Genomic DNA, 19728 nt, shown 5'->3' on the forward strand with positions numbered 1-19728 from the left:
ATGGTGAGTCTATATTTAGTTTTTTGAGCAACTGCCATACTGTTTTCCACAGAGGCTGCACCATTTTACATTCCCGTCTCCCATTCCCTTTTCCTGTCCATCTCTGCTCCTCACCACCCTCACTGTACACAGCTCTCCACTACCCACTGGAGGAGCTGAAAGGCAACGTTCCCTGTAACAGTCCCAAACTGGAGACTACATAAAGGTCCAACAAAAAGGGATCAATTTAATGGTAGATCCCTATCACTGAATCCCAGGTAGCCATCTATAATACTGTTGTGAGAGAGTATTTGATGACATAAAAAGATGCCTCTACTCTTTGCTTAAGCGGAAAATAATGGTTACAAAACAGAATATGAAGAGTGAATCCTTTTTTTTTAAAGACAACTATTTGTTTACAGGAGAAGCTCTCTTCACTAACCTCCACTTAACTGATTCACTGGATTAACCAAAATTCGCCACCCTCCACCCTCAAGTAAACACAGTGACCCAACACATCTAGTTTTACACCTTCCGTTCCCAACCACTGTGTTGTACAAAAACTAAGAGTTAGCTCTGTTTCCAAATTTGCGTGTTCTGATTGCATTTACTGTATACCAATTAGCAAATTACATATGACACAGGAAGGTGAAATATGAGTGCAAAAAGAATGCTTCTATGAGAACAAAGTTTAATGCTTGGGGAAGATGCATTAAGCATCAGTGTCCACTGAGAGGTGGATGAGACAACTGTAAAAGTCTGGGGACACCACCCCTTTGAGGGGACCTACCTTTCTGAGTTACCATCCTGGGGCACCAATTCCTCCCCCTTTGTTGTCCTGAGTGCCCACAGCTCTCCATGGTGAGTTATCAGCCACATCACCCTCACCAACTGTGCAGACTCAAGAAATTATTTTCTTCTGTTGCAGACCCTCAGGTCAGCATATTATAGGTGTATACACATCTCGTTCCTGCAAATGAGTGGTATTTGACCTACTATTCTCCCACTTAGACCCATGGCAGACATTACTAATCAATCACCAGATTCCTTTCTGCCGAGTCCACACTGTTGTCTCAGAAACCCTCTCTGGGTAGCCATAATAAATCAACTGGAGTTGACATTTGAGATGAAACCTGTGCTGCTTCCCCAACTTCCCTTAAGTTACAGAAACTTCTTTTTCCATCAGGTAGAAAATTAAACACATACAAAGTGTCTGAAGTCTTGGCCACTGGGCCCTTGGCCTGAATATACTGTCTCGTGCATGTAAGTGCTCAGTGTTCATTGAATGAATGAATGAATGAATGAAAAATGCTAGTCCTCCTGTTTTCTTAAGTTAACCATTTAGTCTTTCTGCCTCACACCTTCCTTCTTGGTTTCCCCTTACACCTGTGCTTTGAATTTCTTCCTAGTCTACAAGACAGAAGGATACCACCGTGCCCAGAAATTCCACCATAACCAATAGGTATCTTAGGGATGTGATACTACTCCATTCACGCTTATTTGCAGGTGACCTCCAGAGTAGAAATACAAACACCTAATAAATCCTGCCTCCCTGGAGAAGGAATTGTGGGGAGCCAACAAAATGATGCCCAGGGATTGCTTTACTGACTGCAAAGCCCTCTACCCTAAAAAGGAGACTGAAGATCAGACTTTGTCTTAGTTCTATTGTTGCACTCGCTGGTTTCTCTTCTTCCAGGGACAAAAAAAAAAAAAATGCTTCCACCTCCTTATTCTGCTTCCCCCACCCTCCCCGTGTTTTGCAGTCCCTGAGGTTCAGGAGGCATGCCTGACCACTTTTGCCTCTTCGCTCACACTGCTCCTTCTTCCTGTACTATCACTTCGCAATCTGAGTATGACCTGCTGAGAGCCTGTCCAACCCAGAGGCCCGGCTCAAATGCCATCCCCGCTGAGAAGCCTTTCTTGATTCCAGCCATCTGGGCGGAACTGCTGTCGCCTCTCAACACAACAGCCCTTCTGCAAATCTCTTTCATTTTCTTTAGCACATTCTGTCTCACTTTGTTGGTCTAAGTAAGGATAGTCTAAGGTCAGTCATCATTTACTGAGGACTTTGAGTGTGCTGGTCTCCATGCTAAGCTCGTATGCACTGTCTCACTTACAATGCAAACCCCCATAACCTTGCTCATTTTATAGACTTGGAAACTGAGGCTCAGAGATGCTAAGGAGCTCCAGGTCACACAGCTAGCAAGGAAGAGAGCCAGGCATTCATTCATTCAATCAACTGATCATTACTTATTAAGGGCTTAAAATGCACTTGACATATTCCAGATGTTGGGAAAACAGCAGTAACCAAGTCAGAGTTCCCATCCACAAGGAGCTATCATTCTGATGGGGAGAGACAGATCATTAAAAAAAAAAAAAAAAAAAAACAAGTAAATAAATACTATGTGAGGTGTTGATAAATGCTCTGAGGAAAACAGGGGGTTAGTGACATTTGGGGTGAGTGCTATTTTATTTAGGATGGTCAGGGTAATGTGGTGACTTCTAAGCAGAGACCTAAAGGAAGTGAGGGAATGAGTCTTGCAGAGATCTGGGGTAAAGAGCATCACAGGAGGAGGAAACAGCCTGTGCAAAGGTCCTGGGGTGGATACATCCTTGATGTGTTCAATAAACAGCAAGGAAGTTAGTAGTATGGCTAGGGCTGAGTGAGAGGGAGATGAAGTTAGAGAGGTGACAGGGATTAGATCACAGAGGGCCTTGCAGATGTGGGAGGGACTTTAGCTCTGACTTCGAGTGAGATGGAAAGCCACTGGAGGATGGCTCCCAGAACCCGTGCTCTAATTACTATGCTACACAACTGATGGATGCATGAATGAATGTCAGAAGGTACTTGGGAATGTTTTCTCATTAAAACCAGCAGGATGGCAGCCAGACAGTCTGAAAACAAGACAAGAGAGGGCAAGATCTGAGCTAAAAAGGATGGCTGATTATTAAGGGGAGCACGACCATCCCCTCGGTTGTCAGGAGTCTCTGTGGCTCCTCCACAGCACAGGACTGGGTGAGGCTCTCTGATGGCCTCACTGGATCCTCTAACTGGACTTGGTGAAGGGTAAATTTCCCAGTCCTGTCCCTGGGAGGTTTCAGCCTCTCCCTGAAATGTGTCCTTTGTTCCTAAGAGGCAGCGAGAAAAAGGCAACTTCTACAATGACTCACCAGAGAGAAATAAAAATTGTGTCCAGGCTGGAAAGAGTCCATTTGAAAGTGACACATTTGCCTCCAGAATATATATATCAAGTTCTTTTTTTCTTCTCATTCGAAGTATGGTAGAGCCTTCTCACACACACTGCCTCACAGCATGACAGACACCAACTTCTGAAATTCCTGCCTTTATTCCTGCCGCAGTTCTCTCCGAGGCAAAAACATGTAAAATATATACCGTGGGATGTGGCCAGCCTCCCTCCCCCCGCCCCACCCCGCCACCAACCTGGCTGGGAAGTGCCACCTGCCAGCAGGACAGCAAGCGCGTGCCCTGGCAGTCCCAGGACAGTCCCAATTACAAATATTCTTCTGATGGGTGCCCTGACCCGTCCACCGTCCCCCAACTTTGCAGTGCATGAGAACCACTGGGGAGCTTGTTAAACGCAGATTCCAGGGACCTGCACTCAGGAGGTCGGGGACAAGGCCTGGAAGCTGCATTTTTAATAAGGAGTCCCAGATAATTCTGTTGTCGGTGGTCAAAGAAACACTGTCCCAAACAACAGAGATTGGCCAAGAGCCCAACCTTTCTGCATCTAAGCCTACAGGACAAAGAGGCCCCCAGTCCTTTCTCAGACCATGAGAAGCACACTTAGGCTCCAGGTGGGGTTGTGAACCCTCCCGGGCAAATGAGAACAGAAGAGGATCTTGAAATCCTAGTCTCTGTCAGTGTTCATCTAAATCCTCTGCGTGTTTCATCCTAACTTGAGCTGCCCAGGGTTTGCTCTCTGGTCCTACCTGGGAAAGCCCAAGCCCTGCGGTTTGCAGCTGCCCTGGATGTAGCCATAACTGGAGAGGGTGCCAGACCCAGCTGTGATCATGAAAGATAACAAAAAGAGGCCTACTTGTGATTATGAAATACTGTTTCATTTCTCAATTTGTCAAATTTACATGTTGACAGTAGGTACTCCCGTAAGAGTTGGAAATAAAAGAGCTGGGCATCTACAGTTATAATTCACTGGAGTAGGAGCCCACATATAGTGCCTGGCTGCACTCTTTCCTCATAACTTGACAACGCTGGCTTGAGGGCCCTGTTAGCTGCCTGCTTTGGGCGCAAAATTGCTAATTAAAACCTTCCCACGGTGCACTCCACCTCGTTCAGATCTCTGCTCGGATGCCACATTCCTTGTCCGTTTGGTCTAAATAATTCTCCTCCCTAAGCCCTCTCTCTTGTCATATCTAATCTCTTAGCCTGCTTGATTTTTCTTCATAGCCCCCAGCTCTCATGCAGGGGCTCCTGATGCACTCCCCCGACCCCTCACCCTGGCCAGCAAGAGGAAGCAGTTTGCGCTGCTTAACAGTTCACTCTGTAGAAACTGTGCTCTGTTTTTGTGCATCTCCTCACAACTACCCTAGGAGAGAGGCCTTTTGATTATTCCTCCTCCATTTTATAGATGAAGAAACCAAGGCTCAGAGAGGTAAAGGGTCTTGTCCAAGGTCACACAGCAGGCAAGTGGAGAAGCTCAGACTCCAGGCCACCACTCCCTACCTCTAGTCAGTTCTGACTTAGCCTGGCCTTTGACGCTCAGCATGACGTGGCCTCTACCCACCCTTCCTGCCTCACCCTCCCGCTGCTGCTCCCTGCCCACTGGCGATCCCCGGCCCCTAAACTTCAACGCACCCCAGTACCTCACGCCTCAGTGCCACTGCGCCTGCCGCGCCTTCCTCCAGTCACGCCCTTTCCACTGCAAACCTCCAGAGACTTCCACTCTTCTTCAACTCTCAGGCCAACTGTTCTCTCCTCTGAGATCCCTTCTTTCCTTGACTCCTCCCTAGGAAGACTAAGGTCCTCTCCAGGCTCCCGCACACGCCACTCCCGAGTTCCCTCCACCACCACACTTCCACCCTGCTCTGTCACTGTCTGTCCCCTCCTTCAAGTCTTTGTGCTCCTTGAGGATAAACACAGCTGTCTCTCCGCCTCGGGCGCAGGGCACAGGGCCTGGCACACAGCAGGCACTTGGGAATTGAAGAGCAGCTTGACTAGAGGGCTTACAAATGAGGTTAGGAGTCAGACAGAAATGGTTTGAGCTCCAGTTCTACCCTATACCAGCTGTGTGACCTTGGGCAAGTCACTCCCTGAGCCTCAGTTTCTACACCCTGTAAATTGTGGTGATGGTGCAATAACATAATTAAAGGTAAAGAGCTCGACACAGGGAACACTCCAAAAATATCAGCTCTAATAATGATGATGTCAGTTGAATAATTTATTTATAAATAAATACATCTGGCCACAGGTAGAGGGACCATAGAGGTGGTGGTGGGAGGGAGTGGGGTCGGGTGCCAGGGGTAAGTCCAGGTTAACAGGCCAATTCTGACATCTAAAATGGGAAAACAGCCAACCAACAGGTGGCCATCCATGCAAAAGGGCAGGTACTGGGTGTACCCCAGCTTTACAGCCAGATGGACCACAAGGACGGGGCATCCAGGACCTGAAGAAAGTCTAACTCTAAGACAGTGGGCCTCTGACAGCAGCAAAAAAGAACTCTATTAGCCTAGGGTTTGGGGGTAGAACTGCCCATACGGAATCTGCGGAACTGGCAGAGCTAATGAAAACGTCCAACATTCATGGGCCAGGTGCTTGCCAAGTGCTTTCCATGCACTATCTCATTTCATCTTCACAGCAGCCTTATCAGGTGATGCTATCAGTGTCTCATTTCATGGAGGAGGAAACTGAAGCCCAGAGAGGTTAAGAAACTTGCCCAAAGACACACAGCCAATGAGTGGTAGAGCTGGGATTTGAACCCAGGTGGTCTGGTTCCAGAGAACTGCCTCAACCGCTCCTTGCCCACATCAAGAGGCCAGGGCAGGGCAGAGCCTGCAGGTGGGGGTCATGGGGCCCAGAGGAGAGGAAGGTGGCAGGAGCCCGGAACTTTGTGCTCCCTACATCAGGGGTCACGTGATCCGAGCAGTTTCTGCACAATGTGTTCTTCCTGAGGTGGGTTATCTTGCTCCAGCAGGAAAAATTTACCCCCGGAGCCCAGCCAGATGCAGCTTGGTGGGTGGTAGCGCATACACTTCCCCTATCCTCAGACCTACCTACCAAGCAGAGAGGCACCGACAAGAGTCCCGTGTCACCGGTGAAATTGCCTCCAAATTGCCTTCTTCATTAACTGTACAAATTTGCATCTTAATTAGGCTTAATGGAATACAATTACCAGACACCAAGTTTCTTTCTCTTATTCCAAGCAAGGATGCCACAGAGACAGACCAGAAGCCAAAAGCCGGGGCCGAGCAGAGCTCGGCTGGGCTCTCCCTGCAGGAAATCTCACACCTGGAAAAGGAGGGTTGAGGTACTGCGAGGGAGGGCTGGCTGCTGGTGGGTCCAGGCCTGAGCTGGGGAGCTGAGGAGGGCCCGGGCTGTGGGTCAGGGAAGGCTGGCTCTGCCTCTGACTAGCGGCGTGACCCGCAGTCACCTGCCCTCTCTGAGCCTCAATTCCCCCATGTGGAAATGGGATGGGTGGCTTGGGGGAGCAGATGAGATCACACATATGACAGCCTGGCACACAGTGGGTTCTCTTTCTCTGTGTCCTCTCTATGCACTCAAGGCCCACGAGGTTGACTGGAGCTGATCCCCGCCTACCTCTTCAATGACTCACTGAGCGGCACCTTACATCACCCCCTCGCCACACACACCTCTTAGTCCTTGGGAAACTCTAAGCTCCTTCTTGTCTCAAGGGCTCTGTAAGTGCTGTTCCCTCTGCTTGGATCACCTGGCCCATCCCTCTGCCTGGTTAATACCTACTCATGCTTCCAATCTTGGCTCAAACATCACCTCCTTCAGGAAGCTCTCCCTAGCCCAAACTAACTTCTCCTAACACCATTTATCTGTGGGGTGATTTCATCAGGGCCCTCTCTCCCCTCCTAGACAGTAAGCTCCAGGAGTGTACGGAACACTTTTATTCTGTTCTCCGTTGTTATCTCCAGCTTCCAGCTCAGGACTCATCATATACCAGGTCCTTAATTCATATTTGTCTAATGGATGAATGTGCACATCTCACTGAGCCTCAGTGAATGCATCTGTCAAATGGGAATCATGATCCCACCCCCCCCCCATGGTATAGTGAAATGATTAAATGATTTTTGGCACATCGAGGTCAATAGGTCCTCGACAGACCACCTCCCCATCTCCCCATTCCGTTTGATTAAGGAAGAGGCAGAAGCAGGAGTGTAACTAGCTCAAAGACCAGCCTGGCCCTGGATGGAGGTGGGCGGGGAGCCCGGGGTCCAACACCGCAAAGGGTCGGGATGCTAAAAACTGGAAGGAACCCTAGAAATGATCTAGTTAATTGGTTGCCAAACAAAGGCTTCTTTTAATCTTTCCTGTATGAAATAATTTCATCCACCACAAAACTAAATGTATTAAGGGAGACTCCACTTTCCCAGCTTTGAATTACTCAAAGGCATCCTGTTCCATCCGCCCAGCACCGACCCAGTGTGAGGGCGCCGTGCGGAGACGCCATGCCGAGGCAATTCCAGCAAAATTGGAGGCCTCGGCAGCAGGTAAATGATTTCCTTTAACTTCCTGAAATGTTAACAACAGCCCCTGGAAGCTGGGTACGGGGGGCCCGTGTTAAGAGCCACCACGTGACCACACAAAGCGAGAAGGTTTCTGCTTTTATTTTTCCAAGCTGGGCAAGCTACCTGTGGGCAGCTCAGCGGGCTCAGGACAAAGCCTGGATAGGAGAGCTTTCTTCCCCGGGTGGTTCCCTCTCAGTGGGGCAGTTCCCTCTCAACGACCCTTGACCGACAGAGCCCGAGGTCGCGTTGATTTTTCAGTCTGGTTTCCGGAAGCCCGCGTCTTATGTTAGGTCCTTACAAACATCTGTAGAGATTTCCCACCCTGCTTTCCACCCTTGGCACATCCCAAAGCACCCTGTATCCAGCCCCCTCCTTTGGGCTCCTCTCCCATGTGGAATTCCGCCCCTTCCCTGCCCTCCACCACCTCCCCTGCCCACCTCTCCAGTCTCCTGTCCCGCTTTGTTCTGGGGCACAATTACTCACATTCCATAATACACGGTGCCTTCCCCACCTTGGGGTGTGTGCCTTCCTCCCTCTGGGCACCTGTCGAACTCCTACACCAGCAGCAGGGCCTTCCCCTGAATTCCCAGGCAGCTCCAGTCCCTCTCCTGGAGTCACCAGGGCTTGCCTCTGTCAGCACCTCTGGAAGTGGAGACGCTGCCTCCCCTTCTGCCCAGAGGGCCTCTCTGGAAGGATCGTATTCTTCCTTTGTTTCCCCTGTTCCAGCTCAGACAGGGCTGGAAGGCAAGGGTGGGCCTCGGCATGCCTTTTTCTAGTTGAATGGATCCCCTACAACTATCCACAGAATTTTGAGGGCAGCAGCAGTTTTCTGGGAAGAGGCCACCAAAGGGGGTCTGTTCCCCCCCTTAAAGGTAAAGAACCTCCACCCTAGACCCTGAGCATCTCAACAGACGAAAATGTGTCTAATTCCCTGTATCGCACAGCCTGGCACATAGCAGTCATTTACTGTATAATGCTATCAAGTCATGGGGTCTCTTTGAGCTGAAGATCTAGTCCAACTTTCCCATTTTACAGATGAAGCAGCTGAGCCTCAGAGCCAGGAAACGATTACTCTTCTGTCAGCCAGACGGAATGCTTAGGGGAAATATCTTCTCTCTTATGAATTAGGAAGTAGCAATGTTAATATTAATTTACTCATCCTTCCACTTAATGCCCAATGATTTTTCAAGCACCTACTATGTGCAAGGTACAACCATGGGGATACAGAAATGACAAACGCACAAGCCCCGCTCTCGGAGAGCCCATGAGCCGCAGGGAGAGAAGACGCAAGCAGGGGTCATGGAGACACACAGACAGATGAACCCAGAGGAGGGAGGACCCACCTCCTGGTGGGCCTCTGGGAAGGCTTTGTGAAGAAGTGGCATCCGAGCTTTGCACAAAGAGGTCCCAGGCCATCAATGCCAGAGCTGGAGCCCACATCCCTGCTCTGTTCTCCACCAGGTCTCAGACTGTACTATCTCTCCACCACAGTGTAATTGTTAGGATGATTTAGGCTAAAAGGAATAGAAAACCCCAACTCACTTGGCTGTAGTAATAAGGAAATGTATCCTCCCTCTAACGAGAAATCCCAAGTTAGGGCAGCTCCAGGGTTGGTTAATTCAGCTCCTCAAGGACGTCATCAAGGACTCCTTTTCCACCTTTTGGCTCTGCCATCCTCCGTGTCTGTCAGGAATGTCCTTAGAGCAGATCACCTCTTGGTCACAAGATGGCTGCCCAGGCCTGGAGGTCACACCCAGACATGACAACATCCTGCTCTTTGAGTTTCTTCCCTAAGATCAAGGAGATCTTTTCTAGAAACACCCAGATCCCAGCCCCACTAACTTTCCTCACTTCTTAAGTCCACTACTGAGTGAATCACCAGCAATGGGGGTAGATTTCCCAGTATTGGCTGAGCTAAAAACAGGATCACATTCCCTGAGGGGTAGTTACCCAAACAAAATGAGGGTTCTATTTGCCAGGAAACAGGGGAATGGCTGCCAATTGTGACTATTACACATATCAACCACAGTGACTGTTTCTAAGGTTCCTTATCTGGGGAACATCTGTAACAGAACCCACAGTGGTGGTCAATTGTGGATGTCTTCAGCCAGGCAGCATCTTGGATCCATAACAGCATGTGACAAATATGCCCGGGTCCCTCCCATGTGCCAGGCTCTGTGCTACGCTTGGAGGACTGTGATGGGCCAGACAGACACAGTCCTCTCCCTAGGAGGGGAAGAGACAGGTAAACAGGCAATTACAGCATGGCATGATGAGTGCTATGGCAGGGGAACAGGGATACCAGGGATGCTGGGAAGGTGGCTCACCCTGCCCAAGATGGGGAGGATGTATGTGGGGAAGGCTTCCTGGAGGAGGCATAGTCCAAACCATGACCTGAAGGAAAAGTGGGAGTTAGCCAGGCAGGGCGGGGGCACTGAAGGCAGAGGGAAAAGCACGTGCAAACGCCCTGAGGTGAATGAGAATGTGTGTCTCCTGGGGCTGGCAGTATGTTTCATGGATGAACACAAGACCTGAGTCAAAGAGATCTGCACTGGAATCCTGGAGTCACCACTAATAGGGAACAGGACTATAGGCGAGCTGCTGAAACTTTCAGTGCCTGAACTGTTTCACCTGTAGAATAGGGATAACAGTGCATATCTCACAGGGTGGGTGTGAGGCTCAAATAAGACCTTGCCTATAAAGCTCACACCACAGTGTAAATTCTCCAGTATTGTAATTATCTTACTCTGAGGCTTGGACCCTACAATGAAGATCTGACCAGTAGAGGTGGGTGGGGGCTGAACTCCCCCCTGTGGCTCTCCAGGGCAGGCAGCCTGGGCTTGCGCCACCAGCCACATGTGACTGGTGAGTTCTTGAATGTGGTGGGTCTGAACTGAGATCTGCTGTAAGTGTAAAGTACACACTACAGTCTGAAGAATGAGTCCCTCCAACCACCTCCATGAAAAATATCTCATTCAAAGTTGTTTATGTTGATTACATGCTGAAATGATAATATTTGGGATATACTGAAGATAAAATATATTAGGGAAATGAATGGCACTTGCTTCTCTTTACTTTTTAAAATGTGGCTACTAGATATTTACAATTACATTTGTGGCTCGCGTATATTTCTGTAAGGTTGTGCTGGCCTAGGCATGTTATCCCACCGCAAATATAAAGAAACAGAAATGCAGACCCATTCAACAGCCTGCCTGGTCTGTGGCTGAGGATGCATCGGGGACAGGGGCCTGGCACCAACTCCTCGTCCTTCGCTCATTCACTCGCGCTCCTCTCTGCACAAGCCTCTCCTCCGACTCCTGGAAACCCACTTAGCGTTGCCAATGTCATGCGCTCCCCACCCCAACCCGGCACTCTTGTCTTTCGATCTGCAGATTGTCCTCGAATGGACCTATCTTCTCCCAGGCCCCCAGCTTCCTCTTTGCTAAATGAGCCCCATTTCTTGGAACTGTTGACAAGTGGTGCTCTCGATACAGAAGGAGGGAGAGCAGAGGTGCAGAAACAGCCGAGGCCTATTCTTCGGGAAGGGAACTGAAGGCTGAAGCATGGGCTCTGCAGCCAGCCCAGGGAGGGGAGATGAGTGTGCATGGCGGGTCTGACCAGACCATGGACATTCAAGGGCCCTCAACAAGCATGAACACCCATCCTTCCAGGGCACAGCATCCAGGGCTCCTTGGTGGCTACTACAGTGTCACCACCATCTGCCTGGGGACATCTCGAGCTGGAAGTCTCAGATGCCTGGGACTCAACCCACCCGAGCTGTCTCATCACCTGTCGCAAACCTAGCAGACTCCTTGGTCTCCTCTGAGACAGCTGTGTATTCTGACAGGGGCTCTCCTCCTGAGGACGTTTTCTACCCACCCCCCGCTGCGCAGCAGGCTGCAAGTGCTGGAGAGTTAACCAGCCCCCCAGGAGTGATGCTCAACCAGCTTCAGGTGTGGCCCACAGGGTCTCAGCAGGTCCCCAGGAGGGCGGAGGCTCCGTTGCCCACAGCAGTAATCTGTGCATTAACACTTTTCATCAGTATCCTCCTTTCCCACTCCCCTCCCTAATAAACTCCTTACATCCAAATCCTTGCTTCGAGGTCTGCTTTGGGGACATTGCAAACTAAGCCATCATCTCTCCCCCAAAACTGCTTCTTATCCCATGGACTGCACTGCCCTCCTCTCAGATGCTGTGGCATCTGGAACACAGGGAGTCAACTTTGATTTTTACCCCCATCTCATCTTCCACATCCCAACCACCTCTAAGTGCTGCCCATTTTACCTCCTAAATGCTTCTCAATTCTATCCACTCTTCTAGATCATTTTGCCACTGCTTCTGGGCCGGGCCACCATCATCTCTCATCTGGACAGCAGCTCTAGCCTTCTGTAACCCTGCCTCAACCCCCCAAACCTGCCCAGATCTGCCAAGCCCAGGCCCACATACCCAAACACCTCCTGGACTACTCCTCTTGGAGTGGCACCTCACGCCTGGCATTTCCCAGCCTCCTCCTGGGGCACCTATGACCATACCAGCCACACACCTGTAAAGCAGGAAGTCATCCTCAGTCATCCTCTTTCCTCACCATCCCGCTTCTGCCTTGGAAAGTTCTTACACGTTAATCCCCCTTCATTTCACGTCACTGCCTTGGTTCCGGTGGCAGGAATGCTATGACCCCCTCCTAACTGGGCTGCCCTCCTCCAGTCTTGCCCTTTCTGATCCTTTCTCGATGTTGTTATGAGAGGGACTGTCCTAAGATGCCATCAGATCATTCCAGCATCCTGTTTCACTCCTCACTGGCTCGCCATGTCCCACGGGACAAACTCTGTCTTTGACATGAAAGACCCCTTACAATTTGGCTCCACACAACCTCAATTCCCACCCCACGCCCCCAAAACCCATGACTGCAGCCACTCCTAGACCATTTGTACTCTTTCCTGCCTTGGGCTCCATACCCATTAGGGGTGGGCCCAGGGGTGGCATCTCCCTTGAAAGCTCAATCAGCCATCTTGGTAGGAAGCCCCACTTTCCTCTTCTCCACCCCAGAGAACAGCACTGCCAGCCACCTGCACATCCAACCCAGAAGCCAGGCAAAACCAGGTGTCCAGTACAGAGCGGCAACTGCTATTATAATAAGAGATGGGCCTTCAAGTCATTCATATACTTTTGTCATCCAGTTCCTTCATTAAATAAAATTCTGGCAGCAGGGCCCTGACAAAACGGGAATGAGATCGGAGAGAGAAATGTCTGGAGCGTGGGGAATCGGAAAGTGAGGGTGGGGAATGGAAGCTGGTTTGGGGCGGACTTTGTGGAGAGAGCAGTGAGCAAGCACTGTGGGCGTGCAAGGTGGAGGGTGTGCAAGGTGGAGGGTGTGCAGGAACAGGAGGCGTGAGGGCACAGAGGACCAACTGCAGCTCTTATGACCTACAGCTTTGCTCCCGTGCTTTAGATATAAGAGGCTACAGGTAGTGAAGGAGGGTAGTGACCGAGGGTCCTGGGGTGTAGCTGGACGACTGACGCTTCAGCTACACGCTGGAATAAATGATGTCGAAAGACAAGTGGACTCAGAGAGCAGCATCCCCATTTTCCAGGCACAGAACGAAGGCTGAATTTGAAAACTCGCCTGCAATCACCAGTTTGTAAAGGCAGAGCAAGGGCTTCCCAGTCACAACCTCCAAACGTGGTCCTCCTAGCTCTGTCCCTAAGAGCTAACGCTGTGGTGTTAGAGACTGTGCAGATAGGAGGGCAGCCTTCAGTGAGCAGTCTTGTTTTTCTAAATTAATTCTGTGGATCCAGGTTGTGACCCCACAGCATAAGCACACACTTCTAAAGATGATCTTCAAAGGGCACGCGTACAGCGATACACAGCAGTTACAGCTGTGAAGTCACACGGAACAGAAATGACAACTAAATCGGGTCGCATTTCTTTACCTATTTTTTATGGCAACCACTGCATGACCGCTAGAAACATCCAAACTAGCACTGAGGTCATTTTCAGATAATGTGCCTTTCCCAGACAATAGTTTTTGTTCAAAACAAAATAATTTATAGAGCATCCTATAATATGAAAGGCCTTGTGTGGACCTTTCCTGGGGGATAATTTTAGGGAAAAATATCTTTGCCTATATACACCAGACCATGTACCTGGCCCTGAGGTCTTCCAGGGTCCCAGCCTTCAGGAAGCTCACAGTGTACAAGAGAAGCCCAACACTAAAGCAGCAGTGAGAAATGGAAAGAAATCAAGGGAGGTTATAGGAACGTATAAAAGTGTGTCCTAACCCAGTGCTTCTCAAACTTTAATTGCACATGAATCACTACTTGTGAAAATACAGATTCCCAATGAGTAGGGCTGGGGTCGAGCCTGAGATTCTGCGTTTTTAACCAGCTCCCCAGTGATGCCGATGCCGCTGGTCCGTGGACCACACTTTGAGTAGCTGAATGGCTCCTTGTCATTTGGAATATAATTCCCTATGCCAGCATCACATGCAGTTTCCAAAAGGGCAGCATCTCAAACGCACTACACGGGTTTGAAGTTCAGATACTCTGAAAGGCTCGGGGAGACGAGGCGATTAGGCTGAAGCATCAGCGCTGCCGTTTCTGAGGTGCACTGCCTGCACACTAGGGGAGTCAACAGACACGTCTCCATCCCGGAGGAGTGAGCAGCTGAATGGGGGTAGACACGTAAAAATCAAAGACTCATAATACGTGCATCTGTGAAATGTAAACGTGCATCTGTGACAAAGGTCATGAGTGTCTGTAATAGGGAGCATGACCTGGTCGGGGAGGCTGGAGGCAGGGAGAGGAGAGAACAGCACAGCAAAGGCCTGGCTGAGGATCGAGGGGATCCCAGTGAGGCTGGGCAGAGGGAGTGAAGGATGAGGCTGGAGAGTCACGCAGGACTCCATGAAGAGTTTCGCGTTCATCCTAAGAGTGCGAGGGGCCCCTGAAGTGTCTTACTGGGAAGGAAGAATATAATCAGATTTGCATTTTGAAAACATCCCTCTGGCTGTACGGAGGAGGATGGGCTGGAGGGGCCAGAGGGTGTAGTTCCTTCCCTGGGAGTACGGGAGGGATCAGGCCTGACGGAGACAGCATTTCAGTCTCTCTCTGGGTGGCACAACACTCTAAAGCTATGGATGGCCACTTTCTGCCCCATGGATGCTGGAAGCAGGACAGTCCGTCTGTTCAGACACACAGGAGTGAATCAGACACCCAGGAAGTAACTGGGAGAGAGAGGGCTTGCAGGGAAGGAGAGGGGGCTTCTGCTGCATTTCGGCTCATGGTTCCAGCCCTTCCTGAGGCTCCTCTGCCACCCTGCCCTGATTTCCTTGGGATGCCTCTGTATCCTTATGAGGAGTTCCTTGATTGAGGCGGTTTCTGTTCCTTGCCACCCAGAGAGTCCTAGCGAACTCAGCAGCACACTTGCACTGAGGATTTCAAAAGTGCGAGAGCACCACACACGCTGTAGCAGCGCCCCAGGATTAGTCTCCAGACACCCCATAATTTGAGGTAATGCCATGGTAAAGTCACTAGGTTCTGAAGAATACATGCAGATTCCTGAGCTCCGGCAGAGACACAAGAGGTCATTCCCACCCACTGCACTGAGGTGGACAGGATTTCCAGCCAACCCAGGAGTGGGAGGGTGTGGGGCAGGTTGTCGAGGGACCACATGGCAGATATGCCTAAATATGTCCCCAGCTTCGAAGGTCACCTCCAGGCCTGTCCAGCCAGCTCCGTTCAAAGCTGTTTATGGTTTCCCCTCACACTGGAGGTTTGGGTTTGATTTACAAGGGACGGAGATGAATGTGAATCTTTTCAAAAAGAACAACCACCTTGCAGGAATCTGCAGGGTCCAGGAACCACTCGCTACAGTGTTTTGCTCTTTTTGGTGACAGGCAAGGAGATTCAGGATCTGAAAGATCCTCTTAAGAAGAAAATGTCTTGAAGAAATGTCAAACTGACCTCTGAAAGCTACCAAGTTGATGTCTGGTTAATCGGGAAATCCATTTCTTTATCTCAAACAGGGGGTACTTCTCTTGACAGGACATCTTGAGGATTACACATGGACATCTGGGGTGTCCCAAAGTGTGCTGTGCAGATAAATGTTGGAAGGCACAGTGATTCTTTTCTTTTTTGTCTCACACAAAGAAAATTATTGTTTTAATGGTTATGTATATATTTTAAGGCATATGAGAAAAAAAAGCACATCAAGCCCATAATTTCATGGCTACTATTGCTCAGGATGAGGCTTAAATTAAAAAGTGAGTTGAGGATGAACAGCAAGCTCTTACTATTATAGCACCGGGAACTACATTCAATATCCTGTGATACACCATAATGGAAAAGAATATGAAAAAGAATGCATATATGTATAACTGAGTCACTTTGCTGTACAGCAGAAATTAACACAACATTGTAAATCAACTATACTTCAACAAAATTAAAAAATATATTACTGGAGAATTCCATCATGCAGCTTATGAGTACAAAATGTTTGCCACCTAATTTTCTAAAATAAAAAATGTTATATACTGGCAAAAAAAGTGAATTGACTTAGAAAGTAAGTAAACAATAGTGCGGTTAGTGTACGAGGAAGGCCAAGGTTGTGAAATTTGCAGAACACTGAGATGAAGAGTAGGCAAGCCTCTGGCATACAGCCTGGTACAGACCAGGAGCCCCAACATGACAGCCACCATTTCACAAGTACCTACGTCATCTCTAATCCTTATAACAAGCAGGTAGGACTTATCATTCCTATTTTAGAGTTGATACATGGAGGCTTGGAGAAATGAGAACACTTGTCCAAATGCATACAACTAGAAAACGCCAAGGTTGCGATTTGAACATAGGTCTGCTTGCCTTCAGGTTCCAGATTCCCTAACTGCACCACATCACCCTTAACAATACATCATTCTCTCTCTCCTCTAGAAAACACAAGTGTCTTTCATAAAAGACCCCATAAAGACCCCAGATTTGGGGCCTGGCCCATTTTATCCCAACCCATACGGGTACACTATGTATCTATTTGCATTTGTGCTTGGACAACTCCTACCAAACCAACAAATTTCAAGACTAGCTCTTTCTTCCATGTGGTTGGCCCACTGCCCTGCCCTCAGGAGGCCTGAGGTAACCAGCCTGGGTCAGCTTGGCCTTGGCGCAGCATGTGATGGCCGGGTCTCTTCTCAGTATTGGGGTGGGAAGAGTTCAGGTCCAAGTGAGGACCAGGGAAGTGGGCAGAGGCCTTCCAGTCTGGTCCAGTCATGCTCATTTGGGGTCCTGGTGGGTTGCTGGAGCCACCGTTGCAGAAAGACCCTCTGCTCAGTGTCCTCTGGGCACTTATATTCCCTCTTGGGACTTGCAGGGCACAAGTGGGTGTTCCTGGGCCCCTGGCTAAATACCACCTGGATGATACCCTTCCACCAACATCCATAAGAGTTTCCCAAAGTCTCCCCATAAGGCACCAGAGAGACTCCTTTCTCCCTACACACATTCTAGAGGCACAGGCTTCCTGCCCGACTCTCATCCAGCTACCTGGATTTGCACCATTCTCACTCCTTTAGTGGCCATTTTTCACAAAGTGGTGTGTGTTTAAATTATCATCATAATACCATTCCATGTGAGTCATTAACTTCTGTCTCAGCAAAACAACAAACTGTTACACATCATGGACCACTAAGGTCCCTGAGAAGTGCCAAACGATCCATCCACCTCTGCCCGGAATCTCATTAGGGTCCTGGCTGATGCTGACCGAGCACTGTGTCCCTAGAACTATTCTAAGACCATCGTACGTATTAGCTTACTTAATTCTTCTTGAGGTACTATTACCTTCCTAATTTTACAGATGAAGAAACTGAGTCACAGAAGGATCAAATGGCTGGGTTATGAATGCAGAGCCATGCCCGTCACCACTGGGCTGGTCTATGACAGGAACTTGTCCCCTGGATTTGGAAGGATCACAGGTTTATCTGAGAGTAAAGAGATCTGGGTTGCAGTTACACAGAGCTGTGTGACCTTGGACAATTCACTCCATCTCGCTGAGACTTCCTCATCGGTACAACGCGGACAAGACCTGCTTCGCTCACTCAGAGGGTTCCTGTGAAGGTCAGAAGAGATAACTGATGTGAGAATACTTAGATTTTGGCAAATGTGTGCATGAAGGGACAGGGACAAGTGGATAAGTCCTATGCCACTCCTGCCTTCAGGAAGCATTAGGATCTTACAGAGCAGACAAGCATTTTCTTCCGTGGGCTCCTGCCAACGCTCAGTGTTTGAGGCACAGCTGAGAGGGCTGCTGGGAACGCACCGTGTGATCTGAAACGGGAGACTTCCCATCTCTGGGCTTCACCCTCCTCCACCCAAAAAGTGAGGGCCTCTCACAGGAGGTCCCTTCCTGTTCTAATGTTTTTACAACTTTGGCCTTGTTTCTGGGTTAAAATACTTGTGAAACAGCAAACAGCTTATATTAGGAATTCTTCCTGCTGGTGGGAGCAAACAGCAGGGATGTGTCTGACAGATATTAACGTCATCTACACATGCAACACATAAGCAATGTTTAAAATGGCATTTCTGTCTCTAAAACACCAGCGTTCTGATTGAGGATCTTGAACCTCGATGTTCCTCCTCATCGGAAACTAAGGACCTCCCCTTCGTCCCACTCCCCTAGCCTCCAACCTTCGCCTGCAGAATACATTTTCTTGTCTAAGGTCTCTTGAACTTGAAACTAGTTTAGGAGGAAACAGCAACCTCGAAGTCAGACAGACCTGAGGTTGAATCCTGATTCTGCAACTTACTAGCTGCGTGACACTGGGCAAGACTCTCTGAACTGCTCCTCGTCTGAGAAATGGAGATGTTAATAGCTCTCACAGGGCTGCAGTGAGGATTAAATGAAATGAAACAAGTTAAGTTCTTGGGCATACAGTAGGCATTCAGTAAATGGTAGCTCTTATTACTGAGAGTAGGGACTGTATTAGTCAGCCTAGGCTAGGTTATGCTGCAGAAACAAATTCACACCCAAATCTCAGAGGTATAACAAAGCAAATGGCCAGTCCTGGTCAGCAGGGCATTCTGCTCCACGTGGTGACTCAGGAAGCCAGGATGAAGAGGCTTCATCATCTGAAACATTGCTGATCAACACCACAGGGGAAGTGAGTGCTGGAGGGTCTCCAAAAGCCAATTAAGTGTTATGGACTTGACTGGTTTGAACTAGTTACTGGCCCTGATTGGCTGCCAGGGGCTGGGAAATGTTGGGGAGTGCGTGGAATATTAGATGATCATTACTCTCTATGTGATATGGAGCCAAATTCTGTTCACCTTTGGTTCTCCCACAGTGCTTAGCACAATGCCAGGCTTATTAGAGAAATTAAGGCACAAGTCAAAAAGAAGCCTTCTCTGATGATGTAATAATTCTCTAGCCAAAAGAATTTTCTCTCTTTTTTTTCCCCTTTAATCAGATGCTTATTCTCATCCTGCAGTTTATCACTGAAACAAGTATTTCAGAAGTTTTATAAATAATGTTCATTTTGAGGAAGTCCAATGCGCTTCGAATTAAGGCAAAACTCCAGGTCATGTCTAGGCCATGAGTTTACACTTGGAAGAGGAAAAAGAGAGGAGCAGATTGGACTGCCAAGGATAAGATGACAAGAAGTTTGCATTTCTTAACAATACTTCCAGCCCTTCTCAGGACCCTTGAGTGACATGAGGGTAGGTGGGTGGTTCATGGCACGGAAATTAGTGCAAGGAGGCAGTATGGCTTGCCCATGAGTCCCAAATGAGTCAAGCGTAGACCAGTGTTCCTTCCATACTTCCCCCTTCTTCCCAAACCCTTGCATTCTGCAAAGTCCTCCTTCCTGCCCTACACTCACTGAAACTACTGTGGGTCACGACACATGGATACATCTACCCAAGAGAACTCCTGAGAGTTGCTGCTGATCCCCCCCATTACCCTGGGTGGAGAAAGTGGAGCTCAGGAAAGATCCTCTTCCACGGAAGGAATGGCCTGCCACCATGTTCTCTTCTGGG

At 49.0% G+C, this 19728-nt stretch overlaps 1 protein-coding gene across 5 annotated transcripts in view; it reads right to left on the bottom strand.

Annotated features, from left to right (window-relative positions):
• HRH1 (histamine receptor H1) overlaps positions 1-19728 on the bottom strand; it is an 89483-nt gene that overhangs the window by 34935 nt on the left and 34820 nt on the right. The window contains exon 2 of one of the 5 annotated variants that reach the window (XM_082345599.1): positions 17536-17803. The exons of 2 other annotated variants lie outside the window; for them this stretch is intronic. The gene's annotated coding sequence lies outside the window, so the exon portion shown is untranslated. Of the gene's footprint in view, positions 1-9252; positions 9384-17535; positions 17804-19728 lie in introns of those variants that run through there. 2 more of the 5 variants (XM_082345596.1, XM_082345597.1) reach the window with 2 other exon arrangements.

This window comes from Balaenoptera borealis (assembly GCF_965194805.1).
Source record: "Balaenoptera borealis genome assembly, chromosome: 12".
In the NCBI taxonomy this organism is placed as follows: domain Eukaryota; kingdom Metazoa; phylum Chordata; class Mammalia; order Artiodactyla; family Balaenopteridae; genus Balaenoptera; species Balaenoptera borealis.